The 19,880-nt window shown below is 37.1% G+C and overlaps 1 protein-coding gene across 1 annotated transcript in view; it reads right to left on the bottom strand.

Annotated features, from left to right (window-relative positions):
* Window positions 1–19,320: 19,320 nt before the first annotated feature.
* The window catches only part of LOC306885396 (uncharacterized protein), a 55,335-nt gene continuing 54,775 nt past the window's right edge, over window positions 19,321–19,880 (bottom strand). Inside the window, exon 6 of the mRNA XM_079441867.1 lies at window positions 19,321–19,799. The gene's annotated coding sequence lies outside the window, so the exon portion shown is untranslated. The remainder of the gene's footprint in view (window positions 19,800–19,880) is intronic.

Here is a 19,880-nt window from a genome sequence, read left to right as displayed (position 1 = left end):
AAGAGTCAAAACAGACAGTGCTTAACTCAGTGATAAAGCCATGCTGTCTCGACCATGGACACAAATACACATGCCACACACACACACATCTAAAGCACAGCATGTGAGACACTGATACCCACTGCTGCTCTACCTTAATACTAGAGCTCAGCTAAAGAGAAGAGGAGGGGGGTAAACGGGGGTGGGGAGGAACAGATTGAGAGGAACAAAGCAAAGCTTTTGAGGGCAAAAGAGTATAGCAGAAACAGGGATAGAGCGGAAACAGACCAGGGAACGAGACAGCTGGGCAGAGGGAAATTGAGAATGAATAAGTGTGTAGGAGAGGCTGTGTTTTTTCTTTGCTTTTGTAAAGACAGAGCTTTATAATGAGGAGCGATGTAAGCGTTGTGTGGGGTGTGATGAATGGCAGTAGGCAGGCGTACGGTCTGCCACAGCACTTCTCTCTGATCGTACCTGATTATTGTGTGTGTAGGAACACATTCGAGTGAGCGCCTTGTGGAAGATAATTCAACACCAGCAGGCCTTCACAATTAAGCAAACAAAAGCAAAACACGTTATCATGAAACAGGTGCTTATGCAGAACATGCTTACGGCGTGAACAATGTGTGAGAAATGCATGCCACAATTAGTCTACCTCAGCACAATTACACTCCACGTGGAAGCACTGAACATGGATGATTAACAGAGAATTAAACATTAAATGGATGATGCTGACTAGGGATGCAATGATATGGAGAATTTGGCAAATAATGACTAATAATATATTGAAGCCGATAATCAATATATTTATATGTATTAGATATCAATCTACATTTTGACTGACTGAAAAGAAACTGCTCACCTTAAAATGTTAGATCGCTATGTATTATTTATTGTTTAATGGATTTGTCTTTCAAAATCTCAGATCAATCTCAGAATTTTTCATTAAAAATGTTATATATTTTTCAAATTATTAATTTAAAATGATTTATTTTATTATTTTAATTTCCATTTAAAAAGTTTATTTGTCTATTTATTTAGGACAACTAGAACTAATAATGTGTCATATGATAATTTGTCTATAATGTGTCAGCTTAAATATATTGGCTTTTTTCTTTTTCCTTAATCAATCGGTAACATTGAAAAGTCCTTTATTGGAACATACTGGTATGACTGTTGTTAAAAAAAAGTTTAATTAAATTCTAGTTCTGACTTTCATTTGCAAAATGAAGATAAATGCAATATATTCATAAATATTCCCACATGTGGTGACAGCATGCAGATAGTGTATATTTGTGTAACTCAGCCTGACTTACATACTTTTTAATTTATCCTTTTCTGAGGTGAAATACTTACCTGTACTGATAACCTTTGAAGATTTCTATCATTTAGAAAGTTATCTCAAATTTAACCATAACTTAAATGGCTTATAATTCTAATTATCATTCTATGGGGGCCATGGAGGGTCCAGTATGCCAGCGTCTATATTAATGTGCCAAGTTGATACAGTTAAGCCCATGCAACATACTACTTGGCTGCAGAATTGTTTATTCCAATTGATATTAATAAACATAATGATTTATTATTGCACTGTAAAAACATGATTTTTCGAAGTTGTAAATAAAGATTATAAAAGCATGTTTTATGTGTATGTTTAGCCATTTCAGTCTTTCTACTTCAAAAGTTTTTAATTCAATGTGATACTTTTGATTTTCTTTGAAACTTTTGACTCAGAAACTGCCAGTAAATTTCTCACGTTATTTCAGCATGAAAAAAATGGCACTTTGTTCTGTATGATCTTAATGTAGCAATGACATGAAAAAAATGAGCATCATAGCTCAAAGCTCCTGAGAGTACACAACTTTGTTGAAAATCTACTCAAAACGTTAAATACACAGCAACTTGCAGCTAGTAAGTTCCCTGAAGCAGTGGCGTAATGGAGCGATAGCTCTCTGTGCACCTGCCAGCATTGCCCTGGGCAGCAGTCAGCGCATGGTCACGTGGATGAGCGAGCGGAATAATCGACAACACTAGTCTGCAATGAAGCCTCATTAAGAGAGAGGACAAAAGAAGTGACGCGTACTAGTCAGGTGTGAAGTGTCTCCCACAGGACTCTAATGGGTGTGTCTTTTCTTCAAGAAGTGAACAGACAGATGCTCTGTTACTGCACGCTTTACCGGCACCACATATCCGCACTGATGTCAAACACCTGCATTTTATAAACACATTACCCACCAACACTATACTCCTCACAGCTTCACATAATCAACACTTATCCTTAGTCATTTCACTATTTATCTCCATTCTTTGGCCACAGAGCTCCAGATGAGGCAGGCTACCGAACATATGACCACTCAGATGGCTTCACGAGGCTGCATGAATGAGTTGTATAGAAAACCGTACCAGTACATGGGCTTGACAAAGCCAATATTCCTCATTTAGAGATAAATTCTTGGTGTGGAGGAGGGGTGCTGTGATAAACATCAGTGTAAGAATGCACAGACTGCACATTTTTAATGGACACATTTGCTACTGATGGTTATTACGTTATTTCAATGATCACTAGATAAGAGCCAGTGTACTGGGCAGTGCATAGGTTAACAGTAAGGCGATAAAAAAACATTAAGGAAGGCAGATAAAGAAGACAGTCATCTGGACCATTACCTAAAGAGATCTTCACATTGCTGTGGAGACCTATACTGTGAGCATAATGATCAACACAGTACATCTATTAGGGATGCACAATGTATCGGTACCATCGGTTAGGTTTAAAAAAATAATAATTATTATCACTTAATGATATATTCACATCCAGATTACTTTTGCCTTTATCTAATGCTCACTTAAAGAAAAAACATACTTTGTGGTTATTTGTGAAATTTACTGGCAGTTTCTGAGTCAAAATAATTTCAAAGAAAATCAAAAGTAACACATTGAATTAAGAACTTTTGAAGTAGAAAGACTGAATTGGCTAAACATATTCTTATAAAACATGCTTTTATAATCTTTATTTACAACTTCAAAAAATCATGTTTTTACAGTGCAATAATAATTTAACAACACTGTTAAATGTAATCTTTAGCTAATCTCAAAATGAAAATAATTTTTTCACACTGTACATTATAATCTTGTGATATTGTGCCTAAATTCACTTGTATCATCAAAAATTATGAATTTATTCATTTATTTTATTAAAATTGATTTAAATACATAGAATTTTAATGTCAGCCATTTATCGGTTATTGGCCATAAGACAATAATTCTCCGTTTATCGTATCAGCTAGAATTGAATTTAAATATCAGTGCATCCCTAATATCAATTCATCCATAAGCGTACAAATTTGGGTCTGTACATGTGAAGTAATTTGGCTTGAAGTCTGCCGCATCCAAATCTAAGTGGGGCAGACAGGTTTGGCACATTACTCTACGGATCCAATCCAGTGTTTTTGTTTTGGAGAAAGAGCTCAGTGTCTGACTCATTTTTCAAACCTTCCAGAACAGCTGGAGGGGGGCAGAGGGGTGGGGGACCAACCAGTGAAGTGGGAGGGGCATTGCCTAGCCAAGCTGATCCAATTTAAATATGCAAATGTTATCGGAGTAGAAAGAGGAAATGGGAAGACAAGTGGAGAACAAAAAATTTGAGAACAAAAAGAACAACATATAATGCAATTAAACATTTAGCATTGTTTGCCTTCAATTAAGGAGATAATTATACGCCTATACACTTTGGTCAAGCTACAAAACACATAAGAGGACTCTGTTGATTCACTCTTCCAATCATCCGTCTCTATTTAAAAGGTATCTGAGGGGATTTGCACCCACAAAACACTGTGCAAATTGCAGCAGTTGTCTGCAAATGATGATGTTATAGCGGAAAATGTAACATTTTGCCATTATTTCCTCACCCTCATGTCATTCCTATAATGACTTACTTGCTTCAGAAGAACATAAAAGATGATATTTTGAAGATTTTGTTTGAAAGTCAGTGGGGTCCTATACAAAACTGAACTCCGCCGACAACAACATTCATTGTATGGACAGTTTGGAAACAACACATCTGTGTTGCAACCAGTATTACTAGTAGATATTAAAACAGCTCCTCTCTTGAGCCTGAGCTCCATAAATCCAACTGCAAGTACACCATCCAATTTTTACGTCAAAAACTGTCAGGTCACAAGTAATACGTCCCAATCCATAAGCTTTAAACAGATTGTTCTGAGCACTTCCTTGATAATAGACCTAAAATCTCCCATAAATGCTAATCCAAGCAGCTCATATCTGTCAGGGCAAATCAAGCCTGAAATTAGTTCAGTCACCCGCACCCCTGGTTTCCTCAGAACCAGAGTCGAGTTGAACCCACCACGCTCTCATTGTCTTCCGCCTCACTGAGTCCAAGCATATAACCAGGCTGTGAACAAAGGCATCAAGGGGGAGTCTCCCCAAAATCCCACTTTCCTCAGAATAGAAATGGTGAGGGCGGAGGGAAAGGGGGCACAGCCATCAAACGGGTTTTCCACCATTGTGCATTTCACACAATCAGCTGCAGCTCACCCACCTAATGAAATATTTTCGGCCCACCGACACAGTGCAATCTCCATGGAGATTCGTTTTCTTTTTGAAAAAATCATCAGGCGGTAAAATGATTATTGGCCATGTGCCAGGTTAATTTCAAATGAGTTTTCGGTTCAAATTGGATGGATATGTAAATTACTCAGGTCAGATATTGACCAGCTTGGGACACAAGAGAATGTGACTTCTGATGTAGTGCAGTGGAGTGACTATCTGTCTGAATCTGGAGAGGGGGGGGGGGGGGGGGGGGGCAGGTGTCTGGACCGACCGCTGGGATTGAGGGGCTCCGCAATGCGAGGGGGGAGGGTCACAGGTACCATCCCCTGTGGTGTAGGTACGGGATTTGGACTGTCAAAATGGGACAAGCATGCTGCATGTCACAGGAGAGGAAGAGATGGAACATCTGGTGCAGTTTTCGGTCAGTAACCTGCCACTGACATTTGAAAATCCCACATGAAGGTGACTTACTATTAACGGGGGGTTTCTTGACACCCACAAAATACCCTATCTAGAGCATTATTTATCACTTAATATAACTGCAAATTGAATAATCTTTTTTGGAGGTCATCCATGACCAATTAAAGCAGTGTAATCAATACAATATGTTCTAGACTAGTAACTTCACCAATGAATAATGCATCATAATGACATATAGGGGAAGCTGGGGACGGATGTCGCACTTTTTGTACCACTGAATATTTTTCAAGGTAGAATTATTTTGTGAAAATCAATTTCTGTACAGAGACATCTTTGTAGTTTCCAACGTTACTGCCTAGACAAACAAAGATGAAGTTCACTGAACACATAGTGGGGTTGCTGTCACAATAGAACTTGCTGTTAAAAAGCCCTGTTAAGTTAAATAGCAAAGCAATTAGGAATTATAAACAGTAAATTATCTATCTATCTATCTATCTATCTATCTATCTATCTATCTATCTATCTATCTATCTATCTATCTATCTATCTATCTATCTATCTATCTATCTATCTATCTATCTATCTATCTATCTATCTATCTATCTATCTATCTATCTAAATGAACAAAAATGTGGATTCCACAAAAATATTAGGCAGTACATCTGTTTTACACAGATACTAATAAGATTTATTGATTTACGGATTTATTTATTGGTTCATTGAGTCATTTATTCTTTTTTTTTTTTCAAAATCTGCACATTCGAATGATTTCTGAAGCATCATGTGACACTGAAGACTGAAATAACGACTGCTGAAAATTCAACTTTGCCATCACAGGAATAAATGACATTTATAATAAATTAAAATAGAAAAAAAAAGAATATTTCACAATATAACTATTTTTACTTTAATTTTTAATCAAATAGATGCAAGCTTGGTGAGCATAGAATAATTTAAACACTCATATGGCAACTAGCACCATATGACAGCAAATAATACTACAGGATTCAAATGTGAGAAACAACCTAAAATGCATAAAAAGGAGTGTAATAGTCCAGCTAAAGCCATCACACAATGCTGGGTGCTAGGCTTTGATAGAAACCTGCTTGAATAAAACCCACTAGTAAAAATGGCTCCTGTGTTTTAATGTGTCGTTGTGATGAATTGCACATCCGATTGGGAAGGTCAGTGATTCAGACCTAGAGTAAATGTTCCATACAGAGGTAAAGACATCAGTGACAATGGCCATTTTACTAGTTCTGAAGTGATTTAATAATGCAGTATGTGTTCATTGAATGAGGTGAGTTATTCAGGTGGAGTCGCATATTCATCTCTGTCATCTCTGACAGGCATATGTGGGCTGACTATCGCCCATAAAAAACAGCAGAGCTCCAGGCAATGGAGATGGGGTAACCCTGCAATAACAGCTGGAGAAAATGCACTTGATGCAAAACAGGACATGATCTTACTTTTAGTGACACACAGCTGAAGTAATAACTCACACACCTGCACACAAATACACAAACACACTCCCAAGAACTTGTAAGACTTCCAAGAACAAGACTGAAGATAATCCTTCATAGCTTCTTCATGTCCATCTCCATCATAATTTTCTTAATTAGTACAGTAATTTGATCTTCTTCTTAATTAGACTTAATGTGATTAAGGTGATTATCAAGTCATGAAGGCTGTGATTTAATTCAACAAATATGCAGAGCAAATGCGGGCAGCCACGCCATCGTTTTCAAAAGTTTCCGTTTTGGTCTGTTTACACTGAAACACAACCCCAGAGTTTTCAAACTAAAACGGGGTCTGCAGTGTTTTCAAAAGTCTAATTTTTCAACCTCGAAAACGCCAGAGTAGTGTAAACGATAGGCATGACCGTAGCAAAAGTTATGCGTTTTAAAATGAAAACGCATTAGTGTAAATGGGGCCTCAGCTCACAGGAAATGCTGCTCCACACAAACTCCACGTCTGCATTTGCAGAGATTTCTGCCAAACAGCTTTATGAGTTTAATGTTTAAATACGAATAAATGAAACTTTTAGGCCTGGTTTCACAGACAGGTCTTAGGTTAAGACAGGATTAGGCAAAAGTGCAATTAGGACATTTAAGTAGTTTTTATAAACATGCCTTGAGACAAAACAAAGGCATTGTCATATTTTAAGATCAGTTAGTGCAAGTTTCTTTCAGTTGAAACAGTTCAAACTTAAATTTTAGTCTTGAATAAGGCCTAAGCCTTGTTTGTGAAGCCTTGTGTTTGTTGTTAAAGTATAATGATTTTTTATTAAATAATCAAATTCTTCATTATCAAATTTATGATATATTATTTTATGTCATATTAAATGGGTCAACAGTGGAAATGTAGCCTATAATAGCTGAAAAAATAATTTTCACTTTATGGTTACTGCTGTTTGAGAAAAAAGCACACCAAGTGTCACATTTTTCCAAGTTGTTCAGCCTAAAAGGATGGTTTGCACTCAAAAAAGTCATTTTTTGTAATGATTTTAAATTGTCTATATGTACCACCTACAAAATAAGGCCAATCTATTCTAGAATAAACTTTTGATTTAGAAATTTCTGAATTTTCTTTCAAATTGAAAAATATACTGTAGAAAAACTAAATATTGCAATGTTATTTATTTTATTACGACACCCACCCCCCACCCCAATATAGTCATATCATGATATACAACAGTCAAATTTATTACAGTATATGCTCCTAACATAAAGTCATGGTATGAATTCAGAAGGCACTGAATATAGCACATTAGCTGTATTGAGTCTGGACTAATTTAATGTTATTTTATATTTGAGATGAGCTTGACAGATGCATTTACTATGAATTCATGTCTTTGCATGGAAAATACCTAGATTTTTCTTAAAATTCTCAAATTTTTTCACAGAATAAAAAAAAAATAAAACAACAACATCATACAGGTTGACATACAGAAGAGTAAATTTCCATGTATACTGGTTATACATATCATTACCACCCCCAATTGTATCAGCTCTGTCTATGTTTAAACACCCACGCTAGGAGGTCTTCAGTTGCTTTCTTATCTCATTCCTCCACACACTGATTGATTCATTTTTAATTTAATGAACAGCGAAATGAAAAAGTGCCCTGGCGGAACCCTCTACCTTGGAAAAATGACACTCGGCACTCGGCGCTCCAGAATGGACAGACCACTTCCTGCTAATTCAATTCCCTCCCACCAAATTAATATTATTAGCAGGTGGTTTTGCAACTAAACACAACTGCCAGGATCCGGTCAGTCAACCCCCACGGGATTCAGCTGACGTTGATTTATACCGACCGCTTGGCATCAGGGGCACAAATCAACAGCTGTGAAATCTCCCCTTTCAACGGCAATCACAGAGAGCTCATTGATTACTGATACAGATCAATGGGATGACAGTGGAAGAGCAGCTAGTGAGAAATGGCTTTTTACAGACTGGTCTAAAGATTGTTAGCTCTGCTCCTGCTTTATGTTATTTGAGAGGGAGCTGAGGTAAGCAAATGAACTGACAAACACTACCTCAGGAAGAAAGCCTGTGAGGTGTGCCAGGATGTAGATAGCAGCTTAAAAAAAGAGAACAAACCTAGAATGTTGTGTTATTTGAAGTTTTGGCTATGCTTGAGTGTTTCTTCAATATATATTCTGCCCTGTGTGCATTTCAAGTTCACAACTTTTGCTTATTAGTATGTGAGGGTTCTAACTCTTGAAGTGCTGCGTTTCCTAGCAACAGATTCCTGGCTCACCCGACTCGTTGTCAACTGCAAGACTGCGCGGCCTCTGACAGATGACCTGACTTCACAACACAAAATGCTGAATCTTCTCCAAGTGTTTTTCTCCCTTATTTCAATCTCCTCTGTTATATTTGTATAAAAAATATATTTATTCCACATCAAACATAGGCCATGAGTGAAACCTCATGTGTGATTAATGTAGCCCTGATATGTGAGAATAAAAATGAGGAAAGCAGCTAAGTAGATCACTGCACAGCATGCTAGTGGACTGATATGGAGGCAGGAAGTCAGCTGAAAAATTCAGTTCTCATCAAGAATTTTGTTTGTGATTGAGAGATCAAATGCAGCTATATAAATGGACTGTCATTAATGCCTGAAGTTATGTTTACCTACATTTTCAACTTTCAATAGCAGTGGTTCTTAACTGATTTTGCTTTACGACCCAGACTTTTACTTTAAACATCCAGTAGCAACTCAACACAGTGACAAAATGGTCTACATTGTTCATTAGAAGGGGGTGATCCAATACTTTTGGAAATATAGTGTATCTCTAAAATAAACCATCAAAATACAATATTACTAAGGCTTTTGCATACTGTAGGCCCAACAACATGCAACATGATTAAGAGGACAGACTCAGCTGAAACTGTCAATTTTATAAAAGTTGTCATGTTCTATCATGACAACTCTCGGAAGATTTTAGCATGGTAATGGATATGGCAATGTTAATGTATTTGGTCTTGGCAGAATAGATCTGCTATACAGCTGAATTGCTGCTGCTGTTGGTTATTGCTGTTGTTGTAGATTATTGCTGCTGCTGCAGCAGCAAAGCAAGTACAGGAGACTGCTACTGCCATTGCATATGCTGATACGGTGTTGTATTTAAGACATAGCCTACTGCTTCTGCACAGGCTGCATATATAATAACCCATAGCAGATCTATACAGGTGGAGCTGGGGAAGGTGGAGTGTTTCAGAGTAATTCTCAAAGTCCACTGCGAAATGCTCTAGAGCAGTGGTTCCCAAACCTGTCCTGGAGGCCCCCCTGTCCTGCACCTTTTGTGTGTCTCCCTTATCTAACACACCTGATTCCACTCATCAGCTCGTTAGTAGAGACTGCAAAAACTAAATTGGGTGTGTCTGATAAGGGAGACATACAAAATGTGCAGGGCAGGGGGTCCTCCAGGACAGGTTTGGGAACCACTGTTCTAGAGAATTAGTCAATAGAGCCATTAAAATGTAAAGCAGCAAGCTTATTGGCTCTGTATGCAACATGAAACAATCAGCTTGTGCCAAGTAGTTTAAATTGCTTAATTTTAAGTCATCATCAGGGTAATTATTGCTCCTTTGGGTGAAGTTGGTGTTTTTGATTATGTAGTCAAGCCAGTTCAAATATATAATTATTTCACTATTTGCATGTTCATTTAATATTTAAGAATGAAGTAGGTAAACATATACATGAAGAATGTGAAAACATGATGAAGATGATGTCCAGCATAGTGAGAGATGCAACTTGACCAACAGACCAGCGTTACAGTGCTTAAAGGAGTGGACATGAAGAGGTAAAGAACATAAGTTGGTCATTACAAAAAGTCCTGGAAGGTGGATAATATTATTAGAAACATAGTTGTTGCTACTGAAACTCCCTTTTCTTTCATTTTTCCCATGAAATCTCTATATTACCCCCTTGTTAAACAAAAATATTAGCTGTAAACGAGAGCATAATTAGTGCACTAGTTTTCATATTCTTCACTCTGGAAATACCCTGCCTTCCCTTCCCCCATTTTTGCACCCCCGCCCCACTACGCCCCGGAATCTTCCTCAAGTCTGCCAATGAGAGCGCATTGGCAGCATTTTTTCCTAGAGACAGTGCGCTCCATGTCTGGGGTTGTTCCCCTCCTCTGCTCAGTCGCGGAGTTCAACACCAATCAGACCGCAGGCCGCAATGATTCTGCATCGCAGCCTTTCCTGTTTGGCAAAGCGTAATATGGGGTTTTTCAGGCTTGTTATCCTCCAGGCATGAGGGGTGCCATGTGACGGCATGCGTACTCTAAGACAATGGAGATTTTACCCTGACACGCGCACATTAAAAACAGATTCCAGCTAGGTGGGGGGCGGCTACAGAGCTACAGTCTATGGGGGATTTCTGATTTTGTATTGTATACAGTTTTGTGTGTAACTTGTTTTTGGAGGAAGATTGTAATAGTACTCCATAAAACAGATCCACACGGATCTACTCTTCTTCTAAAGGTTTTCCCAACTGAATGGATATTCTGTGCACGAAGAGCTCTAGGACCACATGCATGGCTCGATTTCTCCATCTCTACAAAAAGCAAAAGCAATCACGAAACAAGAGCCCCAAGTTGATTTGCTTTATTTATATGGATCTCATATTCTCATCTTGGTTGGAACATTGTTTTCAGATAGAGAGTTACTGTCCGAGCTCAAGGACGAAGGTGATCAATAGCACAACTCCCCAGGCCTTCTCATATTACAGAGCACATGGTACTGATAGTGTGAGATGTCTCTGAATCTAAATGGATCAGGATTAGCTGAAAATCGCCCCTGCACTATCAACCGGTGATTCCTCTAGAAGCTCCCTAAGAACACAAATCCACCTCATCCCAAAAAGCTTAAGAATTACATAAATCCAACATTCATGGCATACAACATAAAATAGATGTGTAATATATCAGTGTTAATAAACACACTATTCATTATTAGATGAGATATAATGTCCTGCAGTTTCTCAAGCTATTCATGTTTTCTAAACACAACATTTTCCCAGCTTCGCTGCAGCCTCTTGTAGTTAAAGAACAAATGAAACAACTCCTGCTACTGCACATCAATGTCAGACCTGCCGTGATCTCAAGCCCCACGTGGAAGTGCCCCCAATTCAAACATCAAGTGACTTGAGTGAGGCAAATACAATTTCACCCAAATTCACTCTACAGCAAATTCGACCTGAACGGTTATGACCTTTTTATGATGACTGGACCATACGGATGAGACACTGGACCAGTTGGAAAAGAGGCCCCCCTCTTTGTGAGGCACCAAGAATCATGGGTCTGGGCTTAAGAGACTGAATTACGTCTCAACAAGAGGAAGTTTTGAAAAATAGGAGGGTTTTGACAGCTGGCTGGAGACCGCCAGAGTTAATAGAAGCTGGTTGTTCCTCCTTGCCATGAAACGGGGGAAATTGATGTGCTCAGTCGTTGGATTAGAACACATTTCACACTCCAAAAAGCTTACGTTGAAAGGTACAGAGCTGGAGAGAAGCACAAAGTGATGATTGGATGGCGTGCTACTCCAGAAACCAGATATACTCGAAGCTCTTTTTATATGTAAGAATGCTCAGTGCGCTGGTTCCTGTTGTTTTAACATTGACGATCTGCATCAAACCTTGGCATTCCTGAAATGTGGGTCATGCAGCTACCCATGTTCTGCATAGCAACCAATGAGAAGCAGTGGTGAGGGACCAGCCTCCACACACAAGTGCACACATACACAAACAAGTAGGAGTGAGTCTATTACAAAAAAAGCTGTTGCAAAATTTAAGCAAACAGAAAACCTTGAATGTAACAAATCTGCTGCTCAAGTATGTCCCAAAAAAAAAACTTGCTGTCGCTTTGTCTCACATGCACAAAGAAAGATACAGAGCGAGAGAGTCTTTCATAACATGCAGAATTGATGCGCTACATGTAAACGATATTCTTTGTTGTATTTTTTTGTCAAAATAACGGAGATCCTTTGGAATTCTTCAGCTTTTAAGAACTGCCGGGTTTTCCGGTTGTGTGCGGAACTAATGCGCAAACGACAATCTCATTGGCTGGCACTCACCTATTATCATACCTGTTTTGATTTCAGCAAATCAATTCGAGGGAATGCTTGACTGACTGATGCTAAGTGTCAGCAGATAAATAGTGTAGATGAATGTACAATGTTTTATAATAATAATTTATTCTATTTAGTGTCCATTTCATTAATTTAACATATTTAATATTGGGGGCATCCAAGTTATTTGACATTTGAAAATGTAAAAAAAAAAAAATAACGCGATAGTTACTTTCCCTGGTAATTAGTTACTTTTATAATGATGTAACTCAGTTACAAATTCAGTTACTATTTGTGAGAAGTAACTAGTAACTATAACTAATTACTTTTTTAAAGTAACGTGCCCAACAGTGGCTACGTATATATATTAACAGTGATATATTGCACTGCAAAAATAAAAATAAATAAATAAAAATAAAAAAATCTGTAGAAAAACATGCAATGTGCTGCCAGAAAAATTACCGGTGCATTTTCTGCTAAGTGTTCAGACTTTTCCTTAAACCCTAAAACACAATACACTGCAATCAGTATTTCAAAATACAGATAAACAGATAAATACAGATAAATAAAAAAAAAACAATAAAGGAAGTTCCTTAATCTTAAAATGGTACATTGGCCCATACTATAAAGACGTTTCTTAGAGTGTATCATTAATTAACTAAATTATTAAATTAATTTATTATTTTAAATAAAGTTAATACATATTATGAATATTAACTACTATTATTATTACTATTATTAAAAATAAACAAAATTACAACTGTAAAAAAAAATACTGTTTAATTACTCAAATTTGTATTATACATTTTGTTGCAATTATATCTGTCTGTATCTGTGATGATACAAATTCAACAAGTGAACTGTATCTCACCACATTCACTCCATTCACTGCTGTGTGTTTGTTTGAGATGACACCATCCAGCTCATAATTAATTAATGAGTCAGTAAGATGCTGAAAAATTACAGACCTTCTTACCCAAATATTCTCACTACAGATGCAAACATCCATTTTAATATGGGTGGTCTCTTGTTTGCATCAAAGAGTGTCATTAAGAATTCACTGCAAAACAACTGTTCATTCGATCCATCCAATCTGAAATATGATAATTATTTGGGAAAAACATTGAGATGTGTCTCTACGTCGTGACTGTAAACACCAATTTTCACTCTTGTGATGTTGAGACAGGGATAAACACAGGGTTCATCCCTCTTCACGCCTTCCTCTGCTGTTAGCAGGATATTAGGAAGCACATCTATACAGTTCTCATTATTCGTACATGAGTTTTTAATTGCTTTTTAATTCTGATTCAAACACTTATTGTCTATTTCTCATTCTCATGGCTGCCACAAGAAATCCATCATCAAAAGCACAATGGATCTTAGTCAAGATAGATGGCATATTTAATTTGAGGCAAATGAAAACAAGGTTATGAAAGATAGAAGTACAAGCAACACACTCTCATGACAACTTGTCATAATTTGTATGCGATGACAGCATCATATTTACATCATTTGAATTTGTGCTTTTTACAAAACTTAGCTAAAACAACGACCAATAGCTAAAACGACAATGACCACTAAAAAGTGCAAGGAAAAATATCCCTTTTAAACAGGGATAATGAACCCAAATTCCTCAACCATAAAAACTCTCCAGCATAGACTGTAAGTCTGATGATGCAGCTCTTAATAGGCAATTGTGCTGGGTGACATCACAAGTCGGTGCTAAAAAGGAAATTATAAAGCTCTCCAGCCCTGAGTCTGCACTTTATTTGCTAATGCATCCATTAATGTGGCCTATCAAAAAACACTCCAGTCCAGCAAATGTGAAGTAAATCAGATTATCATCAGGGTATTTCCTTTGACCGTAAAGATGCAATTTTACATTTCAATTGATCAGACAGCTCTGTCTGCACACAGAGCAATTATAACAATCTATCATCAGACTGTCTTCAGTACTCCTTTCAATAAATTTGGTTTATTGAAACCACTCTAAGTTCAGCTCTCTCTGCTTTTGCAGTTGATCAATCACAAAGAGTTGGAGAGAGTGATTATGTTGGAAGAGCTTTTCTCTAACACTAGAATCCAATTTGGATTATAAAGCAAACATAATAAACAACATGACAAGAATAAATATTAACCAATTAAGTGAATACATCTCGTCGCATCTAACTGTATCTACAGAATCCTTTAGAGTGGGAAATATAAATGAGCTACATCCCATGTCCTATTTCTGTGTGAAATTCCTCAAGGAAGGACATAAACTGCTTGTAAAAGCAAGGCTATTGTTCATAAGACCTCTTCTTTCTCTCAAACAATTGCAGTAATTAGCCTGATTAAAAGAACTCACATTGTTAGCTCTCCTCATTTGGCCTCAGTGGGAAAGTGCAGATCAAAATGAAAAAAGACCAGAATGAAAATCAGATCAGCATACTCTGCATTCATCACATGGGGCAGATATGTAATTAGGAGGGCCTGAAAGGACCTGATAATACACAAAATCTGAATTACATCCCACTGGTTATAAATCATTATGATAATGCTTTTATAAAAATGTGGGCCTAAGTGTTGCATTATGTGTGAATTAAATTCATATTTACACTTCTTAAGTGTGTAAACAGCTTATATATGTGTGTGTGTGTGTGTGTGTGTGTGTGTAAAATGTTATTTATTTTATGAATTTATTTTATCCACAAAAACAGATTAACTTTGTATCTACATTTTACATTACATAATTTTACACTAATTATTAACTATACATCTTATGAATATTATATGATATAAATATTATTTACACATACATGAACTACCCTTTTATTTATTAATATGTAAAATATACAATAATATATAATATTTTATATATTTATATAATATCTCCTTAATTCTTAGAAAAAGATTCCTGATCACTGCATGAAGTTCTGCATGATATAAAATTAATTACATATTCAATTAATTATCTCAATTATATACCAGAGAAATAGTGGTTGTTTATTCTCTATGATCACTATGCAGAACTTTCCTTTGATATGTAAATGGATTATTCAATGGGAATTAACCTATGCTGTTTAAATTCACTAAGCACGTTTATGCAATATGACAAACATTTTTACAGGCGTGGTGATGGCAGTTCATTTGCAAAAAAAGCAATTCTATTAAAGACATCCATTCACACACACACACACATAGGAAAGAACAATAGGTGAGTGAATCTATAGTGCATGTCTGTGATCATGCATGCTGACATGAAGGTCAATATATGCTGAATTAGCACAATCTCTTACAATCTGCACTTCAATGTAAGCGTGCTGCCGCTCTCCAAGGTGCTGAATGGCTGGTCTGTACTGGTCTGTAAAAAGAGGCGAGTATAAGACCGTTGTAACATTCGGAGGCTTTTCCTTATCTGTGCAGTCACACAAGCGGACCTTATTAAAGCCACTGACCGCAAACAGAACACAAGATTCACGATGAGTGTTTTATGGGTTGAAAGAAAAAGCACCTTTTCATTTGTTTCAACTGTCTGAATGTCAGTGTGTGTGAGAGAGATATACAGCAGATCTGGCAGTGTTAAAGTGTGTGTGTGTGTGTGTGTGTGTGCATGTGTGAGTGTGTGTGTGTGTGTGTGTGTGTGTGTGTGCATGTGTGAGTGTGTGCGAGGCTATATGTATAATTTATCCTTGTCCTCTCACCTCTTTCTAGAAACAATAGGATCCGTCCCCTGGAGGCACTGGACAGAAGGAGGACGTGATAAGGCCGCTATTCTCTGCTCTGAACTGACATTTCACATGTGCCGTCTGTGACTCTAACAGCAGAACACACAGTTTTACAAACTGCCCCACCTGACCAGCAGCACAGACTCAATGACTCTCCTCAGCAAACCCAAAACCAGCCATGTGAATCTGGCATTGAACAGACAAGGCATTTCCACAGTAGAAATTCCCTTCCGTGCTGAAAAATGTAATATAAACACATCGCGAGAGAGACAAAGAAAGTCTGGTTGTCATTAACCTTTCCCAGCTAGTAATTGCACTGCAACCAAAACCCACTCTAAAAGAGAAAGGAAGATAATAAAACCTGCTTCAGAATGACCACACAGAAAACAAGTCACGGCTACAAGCCACTCAACAACATACAGTAATAACATAAGCACTGAATGAAAGAATAGTCTTGCAAATAACTGCTCGGTGCAGTGGCTCTCTATGAGCAGAATACAAAAAAAAAAAAAGATACTTTGATGAACGTTTGGATCCAAGCAACAATGGATCCCATTGACTTTCAATGCATGAAATATTAGCTGAAATAACATCTGAAATATTCTTTAAAACATCCTTTGCAGAGGTAAAAAGGTTCTTCCTTTAAAACATTTTTTCTGCCATTGACATTTCAAAGTTCACTGTGATTTTCAGAAAATTTTGCTGTGTTCCAAATTTAGTTGAAGTTAGGATGGTATTTTTTTCTGCACAATTGCCTACACAGATTCTAAACTGAGAATTTGATTTAACTAAAACTTACAATATATAAATATATAACTTCACCACTCACTACTACAAGCGCTATTATTTGTTACCATGAATTACAGTTACAGTAAGTAAAAAGCCCTTTAAGTGATATTCATCATTTAATGCTTCTCTGTTTATAAGGATACATGAACTGATGTTGTCAATTAAGGTTCAATCATAATGTTATGTTTTCTGTAAACCAGTATAAAACTATTGGTATCATCTCTCTTACAGAGTATAACATATAGCATACCATATACCAAAGCCAGCAGTCACGATATAACCTCTTGTTAAAATTAAAGTCCTGTGTCCATCCAATATACCGATTGCACAGACAGACAGCAATAGGAAAACCCATTATGTTAAATATGTGCGTGTCAACCAGAAACCAGACATTTGCTTCAAAGATGCCACTCATGCAGAAAACCAATTAGTGATATGTTTTAACATTTGCATAATAAATAGATACAATCCACAGGCGCTGTCTACTGGACACCGAGCTGTGCTGTGTTTTTCCTGCACGGGATGTTTGCGCAGGAATGTGACGTGTGACAGCTCTTGGCAGTAAAGGGGAAGAAAGTGACCTTTGCTTGGGTTTGCATGCAGTAAACATCTCGTCACATGTGCCAGTATGAAATATGGCAGGTTTCAGCTGCTCCTAGAACAAATGCTGAGGAATAATCGCAGATTTATTTCAAATGCTGGGTGTTTGTGTACACATACAGCAATGTGAACTTCCTCCTTGCATTTTAGATTCATTACACTAAATTACATTATCCACTGACCTGCATGAAGGAGCATAACCATCACGCATTTGGGGTTTAGTAGCCATATATCTTCTTCTATAGCTTCCCCTGGTTTTACCGCACACCCAAATGTGGCTCATCCAGCAGGGGGGAGGCTGCACATGTGAGACTATGGCCTGGGGCACAAGACCCTGACTGAAGTCTGTTAATGAGCCTCTTCTACACAGCTGAGTCACTCCATTCATTAAGACAATGAATTTTCTATTCCACTTTTAATGGTGCTAATACAGAATGATAAAATATTTTGCATTTACTTTGCAAGTCAATTCTCTATTGATTTTACAGGGCTGTAATATAAATAATAGAAATATCTATTTAGGTTTGGGGTTTTTCTTTTAATCAGTAAGGCTAATTAAACCAGCACAGCACTTCTGGCACATCAATATTTATGACTTTTCACCTCTTTGGCTCGGTGTCAATTGCACATTTGTGTAAACCATTTTTGCAGCATTACAACAGGAAGGGGAATTTGATATTTAATGCCAATTAGAAAGGCGTGCTTTGAGCAGAAGTAATTAAAGCCGCTATGTCGCGGTTTGCTTTAAAAGGTTATCATTTAATATTAGCACATACAGAGACGAATATGCATGCAGAGCAAGGCGATGCCAGGGTTTATTTTAATACAGAGACAAATTATTAGTTAGTGATCATAATGAGTAAATATAGCACAATACTGCAAGTGCTAAACATAGCCTAAATTATTTGGAATGTTTTAGGTCTGCTTGAAGGTCTATTTGAATCGGCCTGTTCTTTCATTTTATTGATTTATTCATAGAAGAAAATCGATTTCCAACTAAAACTGAGTTTTGAAGAAGTATTGAGAATGAAGCTCTGATGCCCTCTTGTGTTTGGATAGAAACTTTCATTCTGAAGGGACTGGACCGGCACATTACCCATTCGGTTTCAATAAAACCATGCTTGCACATTTTTAACGTAAATATTTTTTAACTGAATTTGATTCAGCTTTTTTTTTTTTTAAATGCATTCATTATAATCCACAATTCCGTAAAAACAATATCAAATTACATCTGCAACTTTGAAAATAGCAAAGTTTTCGGATTTGTCGTTGTGTTTTCTGACTTGTTATAATGCTTTCTGAATTGTTGTTGTGTTTTCTGAATTGTTATTTTGTTTTTTAGATTTGCATTTGCAATTTGTTATTTGGTTTTCAGAATTGTGATTTGTTTTGCACTTCTCGGCCACCGTAGTAAATATTTGTAAACCTTTTTACTAAAACCAGAAAAAAACCTGTATTAACTTGTGTTAAAGTGCAACACAAATCTTTTATTCTGAAAATCACTATTTCTAAGTGCGATCCCTGTTTCTTTCTTTGCATGACTTTTTCCAACTAACCTACATGCCACGGTTCGAGTCGTCACAATGGTAAATATGGTAAGATAGATCACAATTGAAAGCAATACAAAGTAAGTCAAATCTCACTGTGAAATGCATAAGAACACGTTACAAATCTTTTAGGTTCAGATTTACTTTTATTTCATTCCAAAGGAAGACATTGCAAATAATAGTTTGTTTATGTGTGAGACAAATCCAAGCAATACACTGAAAACAATATGTTGTGTGTGTGGGTGTGTATGAGTCTGGGATATACTTATTAAACTCATGGGTGTTTGATCCTCTTAATGGACACCTGATGGTATTATCATCTAAAAATCCATTGCGAGTTAAAATTCACAAAGCCTTTTGTTCAGTTGGTAATTAACTGGCCTCTGTAATTCACTGGCGGCTCTTTGGCATGCTGTGGATCACTGTGAAATCCATCACTCACAGCAGCTTCTGTGCATCCGTGTTATACAGGGCACATCTGCAACACTCCCATCATGCAGAGCTGCAAGAATGTGAATGCAACAAACACGACCTCGAGCACTCATGCTGGTGCAGTCGTAAGATTAGGATATCCATCCTTTCACATTCACCTGCACTCTTCTCATCTGCAAAGGAATGTGCATGTATTACCTTTGAACATTACAGGTGAGCTTTGCTTTTTCACAGATAATTGTGCAGAAATTTCC

The sequence above is a fragment of the Barbus barbus genome (genome assembly GCF_936440315.1).
Source record: "Barbus barbus genome assembly, chromosome: 19".
NCBI classification, from domain to species: domain Eukaryota; kingdom Metazoa; phylum Chordata; class Actinopteri; order Cypriniformes; family Cyprinidae; genus Barbus; species Barbus barbus.
Note: the sequence above shows the minus strand (reverse complement) of the source record. Positions and strands in the feature narration are given on the sequence as shown.